Below are 6,181 nucleotides of genomic sequence, written 5' to 3'. Positions count from 1 at the left end.
TGCTCAGGAGTCCCCCTTGACGCGCAAACAATTTTCATACCTGCCCTCGCCGAGGCCTCGGGAGGGGCGCGCGACGCCTAGGTCCGGGAGACCTGGTTGGGTGGCATGCGCTTAGGTGTGGCCTGAGCGCAACCCCCATGCCCAGCCTCCTCGCGCGGCTCTCCCGAAGGGAGGCGTTGCGGTGAGGCCGGATGCTGAGCTTTGGGCTCCCTAAGGTTGGTACGACCGTGGGGCCGCCCTCAGTTGTTTATCACCAGCGCGGAGCATAGTGCTTCCGCTTGTGCACGGGCATAGCCGCTCCTCGGCAGTGTCAACAGCCAGCGCGGAGCATGGTGCTTCCACTTGTGCGTGGGATGGGGGCCCCCCTTCGGGAGGAGCCCCCGGGGCGTGTACAGCCCTGCCCAGACACGTGGCTTGCACGGCAGGGCTGCGAGGTGTATCTGGGCACTCGTGAGCCAACGCGGGACTCACAAGGCCCTACCTCAAGGCAGGTTGCGCCTGGTCTTAAGTCTTGGTGATTGTGTGTTCCTGCAAGGCGGTCAGGTGCAAGCACTCTACATCCTCAGGACCCGGCCCTCGAGCGAGCTCAGCCGCCGCTGGTACGCCAGGTCGCGATGCCGTGGTCAAGGACAGGGGGTGAGGGCTGGAGAGCCAGTAAGAGCTCCTGAGCCGCGATGCTCAGGCGCCCCCCTTTTAACGCCAAGCGAATTGCACGGGGTGAATGTATCCGCGGTGGGCGGCAATTGAGCAGGCCATAACCATAGGCAGGTTAAGCAGGGAAGGCAAATTAGCTTGGGTAAATGCAGGAAGATACATGCCACTAGGTCCGGCCCTCACGGCTTGGGGATGATGCAGCCCGAGGGGCACCCCCAGCAAGGTAAGCTAAAGACATAAGCAAATGGGATACATGCCGTAGGGACGGACCCACACGGTCTAGGAATAATGCAGCGCTCCCAGCTTAACGAGCTTGGAAGATGTCACCTGGTTCTATAGACGAAGCAGAGTTGGTGCAGCTGAAGGTGTGCGTTAGAGAAAGGACTCCTCATGAGCCACCGGAGCCCTGAGCCTCAGGAGGCTTTGGGGGCTCAGGAGACTTCCCGAAGACCGTCTCCTTTTCCTCCAGGACGACACGGTGCCTGGCCTCTTGAGCCACTAGGTCACGCCACACGGCGCGCTGATAGGCCGACGCCACGCTCCGCAAGCCGAGGGGCATGCGAACGTAGTTGTGTGGCGGGCCCTTGCAACCGCCCACACGCGAAGGCCAGAAGTGCTCCTGAGACACGGCCCTGTTGAGCCCTGGGACGTCGATGCAGACATGCAGCTCAGCACCCTCGCCTGGGTGGTGAGCAGCGCCCTATGAGCGGCTGTCGCCGCGCATGGCTCTTGCGTCTTGCAGTTCCTGTGTGGTCTTGGCGATGAACTCCTGAGCGGTGGGCACCCCTTGCCCTGTGTCCTCCTGAGGAAAACGTGTCGCGTGGCACGCCTCCAAGTGGCGCCCAAGCACCTCCCTCATGAGGTTGGCAAGGCCCGAGGCCCTCCAGAAGAGAGCCCCCGAGCCCTGCCCGAGGAGGGCGCTGGGCGCGCCTTCCTATGTGATGGAGGGAGGCGCCCCTGGGACGGACGCTGATCCTGACGAGGCTCCCGCCGCGCGCCATCCTCCTGAGGTCCTGCACGGCGCAGCTTCTTCTTCTTGGGGATGGTCTCCGGAGGGCCCTCACTTCTGCTATCGGGGTCGTCGATTGCTGTAGCTTGGAAGGCGCGCTCGAGGGAGCACACCGCATCCCTTTCTTCACATGGGACCGTGATGACCCCGCCACTTCCAGGCAGAGGATGTTGTAGCCGTCGTGGGTGACCGCCATGAACTTTGCCAGGGCCGGATACCCGAGGATGGCATTGTACGGCAGGCGGATGTGCGCGACGTCAAAGTCGATGAGCTCGGTGCGATAGTTGTCGCATGTGCCGAAGGTGACATGCAGGCGGACCTGCTCTATCGGTGTGGTGGAGCCGTCGGTCACTCCTTAGAAAGGTTTGGTAGGCTGGAGCTGCTCATATGGCACTTGGAGGTTGTCGAAGGTGTCGGCGGACAGGACGTTGAGCCCTGCCCCGCCGTCGATGAGAGTCTTGGTAACTTGCACATTGCTGATGACTGGGGAACACAACATCGGGAGGACGCCGGTGGTGGCCGCACACTTGAGCTGATCTGCCGAGTCGAAAATAATGGCGCACTGGGACCACTTGAGCGGGCAAGCGGCCTCAAGCTTGGGGAGCGCCGCGTTCACCTCGCAAGCGAACCGTTTGAAGATGAGCTGAGAGGCTGGGGCCTGGGCGCCGCCCAAGATGCAGGCGATTGCACGCGGCTCCTGGAAGACCCCAGCCCCCTCGTCCTGATGATGGTCGTTGTTCTTTCTTGGCGGGAGTGGAGGAAGACTGGCATTGACTTGGGGGCGATCCTCACGAGGCTGGTCCCTCCAGGGCCCCTCGCGAGGATGGTCCTGCCAGCGGTCTTGACGAGGCCTGTCGCGCCATTCCTGGCACGGGCCACGGTCGTCCCAACGTCCGCCTCCTCGTCTTCCTCCATGGCCGTAGCCCCGGTCGCTGGGCTCGGGGCGTCGATCATAGCGTCCCTCGCGTAGGGCTCGGAGCTCTTGGCAGTCGCTGGTGTTGTGGGTGTTCAGGTTGTGGAAGGCGTAGAACGGTCGGCTGTTCTTGGATGACTCGGGTTGATCTCTGCCCCGTTTGGTGTCGGGCTCCGCAGCTAGCACTACCGCTTCCTTGCGCTTCACATCCTTGGCCTTGGCTTTCTTCTCCTCTGTGCCTGTGGCTGGCAGCTCAAGGAGGGAAAGGCGCCCCTCCTCAGCCCTCGCGCACTTGATCGCTAGGTTGAACAGCTCCTGAGACGTGGAGAGCTCCTCGTGGATGGTGGGATCTTCCTTCATCTTGACGTCACGGACCCCGATGGAGAATGCGGAGATGATGGCCTCATCCGTGACCTTGGGGATCTTGAGGTGGGTGCTGTTGAAGCACTGGATGTACTTCTGGAGGGTCTCCCTTGGTTGTTGCTTGATGCGGCACAGGTCGGTCGCGGTCGCGGGCGGTCGCGAGTGCCCTGTAAGTTGGCGACGAAGCGGTCGCGCATCTCGTCCCAGGAGGAGATCGAGCCGTGCTACAGGTTCAGGAGCCAGGTGCGGGCCCCATCCTTGAGAGCCTTGGGAAACCAGTTCGCCATGACTTTCTCATCGCCGTTGGCTGCTTCGATGCTCAGCTCATAGAGCTGCAGGAACTCTGCGGGGTCGGCGGCGTCGTCGTAGCGAGGAGGCAGATTTGGCTTGAACTTGCCTGGCTAGGCGACGCTGCGCAGCTCGGGGGTGAAGGCGCGGCAGCCGGCCGTGGTTACTGGGTCCCACCTTGGAGGTGGAGCTTGGTCTTGTCGAGGTCCGCGCGGTGCCGCCGCAAGCGGCGCACGGTCTTGACGAGGCGGCGCGGGAAGTGCGGGTGCAGCTTCTCGCGGCCTTGGGATTTCTTGGCAGCTTCTCTCTTCATGCGCGGGCACTGGTCGTGGTGGTTTGCACCGCGGGGCTGCATGCCTTGGTGCCAAGGTGCCGTGTTTGGGCTAGGGTGGTGGAGGCGCGCCTCGGGCCTCGTCGCCCGCGGCTGGCTGAGGGTGAGGCCGAGAGAGGGACGGCATCGGGGAGCCCCCTGCGGCACGGATGAGCTCGGCGGCACGGTCAAGCCACTCCTCATTGAGGTCGTCGACTGGGCGGTAGCGCAGGAGCTCGTTTGCGGCGATGAGTGTGGCCCGCGCCTCCATGGGAGCGCGGTGTGCATGAGATGAAGAGCCGGCTGGGGCCAGCGATGGAGTGGAGGTGCTGCCGTCCTACCGCACCGAAGGTGCAACGAAGACGCTTGCTGCTCATTCCCCACCGGGCCGGTGGCAGCGTTGGTGGCAAGAGACAGAGAACGACGTAGTGGCCCGCCTATGGGAGCCGTCTGAGCGACGCGGGCGGTGAGGGCAGCCCGACGCTCAGCTCGAGCACGGCGAGCGTCCGCCATGGAGACGATGGAGCGACGGAGCAACAAACTGATGGAAGGAAAGCTATGGCGCACCCCTACCTGGCGCGCCAAATGTCAGATGTGGGGTTCCGGCAAACCCTTAAGGTTCGAACACTGGGGTGCGCACGAAGTCTTTTCCTCCCACCGATCTACGCCCTAACTCGCTAAGATCTCGCGGACGAACTCGACGAACTCGCAACACAGAAAGACACAAGATTTATATTGGTTCAGGCCACCGTTGTGGTGTAATACCCTACTCCAGTGTGGTGGTGGTGGATTGCCTCTTGGGCTGATGATGAACAATATAATGGGAAGAACAACCTCCTGAGGTTGAGGTATTCTTGTGCTTGGCTAACTTGTGTGGGTGAGAGTGATCTAAGATCTCATCCATTGCCTATGGTGGTGGCTAGTCCTACTTATAGAGGCCCTGGTCCTCTTCCCAAATCTTGAGCAGGAAGGGAGCCAACAATGGTGGGCAAATTTAAAGGGGGACAACTAGTACAATCTATCCTGGCAAAAGTGGTCTTCGCCTGCCAAACGCTCTGGTGGTGATGCCGTCTTGGGCTCCACGATGACCTCCATCTTGCCGTCCTTCTGGTTTTGGTCTTTTTGCACCAAAATGGCAACCTTTGCCTGATTCCTCGGTACTCCTCACCTGCGTTGGTTTCCTTAGCACCAAAGAGGAAACAAGGACGCTGTGGCCGCTGGCGCCCGCCTAGTGTCGATCATCATGGCTCACGTCACGAGAGCCTCGTGAGGTTCGCCTTGCCTTGATATCTCCGCTCCTCATGAGCCTGCCTAGCTAGGTCGCTCCAGAGGAGGTCTTGCGTCGTCCGCCTCGCGAGGCTTGGCCCCTCGCGATGGTCTTGGATGCCTTGTTGATGAAGGTGGGCCGTATGGCTTGCTAGCTTAGCCACGCCGCGGGCCACAGGCAGGCAAGCCTGGGGACCCCCGTTCCCAGGACGGTGACAAACTCCTCAAACTACGGTCATCACCGGGAGTGGTTCCGATTATTGTCACTTTAGGGTTTCCGAATCATAACACATAGTAAACTCGATCTCCGGAAAGGAGGTCCGCTTATTTACTTATTTGGAAAAGCAAAAGGTAGGTAGGCTGTTTTAGAGAAGAATACGTGGGTTTTCACATAGCCGGATATGAAAAGAGACCCTAATGAGCAGCTTTTTTATTCGTAAACCCTTCTTTCTGTGCTTATGGAATCAGCCAGTGGTAGGTCTTAGCGATTGAATTCATCTTGTTTTACTTTGTTGAGTGTGATCTGGTGACTATAGACTTGCAAGATAGGATCAAGAACACTCATATATTGATGAAAACATAATAGGTTCAGATCTGAAATCATGGCAATCGGGCCCTAGTGACAAGCATTAAGCATAGCAAAGTCATAGCAACATCAATCTCAGAACATAGTAGATACTAGGGATCAAACCCTAACAAAACTAACTCGATTACATGATAAATCTCATGCAACCCATCACCGTCCAGCAAGCCTAGGATGGAATTACTCACGCACGGCGGTGAGCATCATGAAATTGGTGATGGAGGATGGTTGATGATGGCGATGGCGACGGATTCCCCTCTCCGGAGCCCCGAACGGACTCCAGATCAACCCTCCTGAGAGGTTTATGGCTTGGCGGCGGCTCCATATCATAAAACGCGGTGAATCCTTCTCTTTGATTGTTTTCTCCCCGAAAGTGAATATATAGAGTTGGAGTTGAGGTCGGAGGAGCTCTAGGGGGCCCACGAGGTAGGGGGCACCCCCCCCCACCCTCGTGGCAAGGGTGTGGGCCCCCTGGTCTTGATCTTTTGCCAGGATTTTTTATTATTTCCAAAAATACGCTCCGTGGAGTTTCAGGTCATTTCGAGAACTTTTGTTTCTGCACATAAATAACACCATGGCAATTCTGCTGAAAACAGCGTCAGTCCGGGTTAGTTCCATTCAAATCATGCAAGTTAGAGTCCAAAACAAGGGCAAAAGTGTTTGGAAAAGTAGATACGATGGAGACGTATCAACTCCCCCAAGCTTAAACCTTTGCTTGTCCTCAAGCAATTCAGTTGATAAACTAAAAGTGATAAAGAAAGACTTTTACAAACTCTATTTGGTCTTGTTGTTGTA

This window comes from Triticum aestivum, chromosome 6A (genome assembly GCF_018294505.1).
Source record: "Triticum aestivum cultivar Chinese Spring chromosome 6A, IWGSC CS RefSeq v2.1, whole genome shotgun sequence".
Lineage (NCBI taxonomy): Eukaryota > Viridiplantae > Streptophyta > Magnoliopsida > Poales > Poaceae > Triticum > Triticum aestivum.
This window is presented reverse-complemented; position numbering follows the sequence as displayed.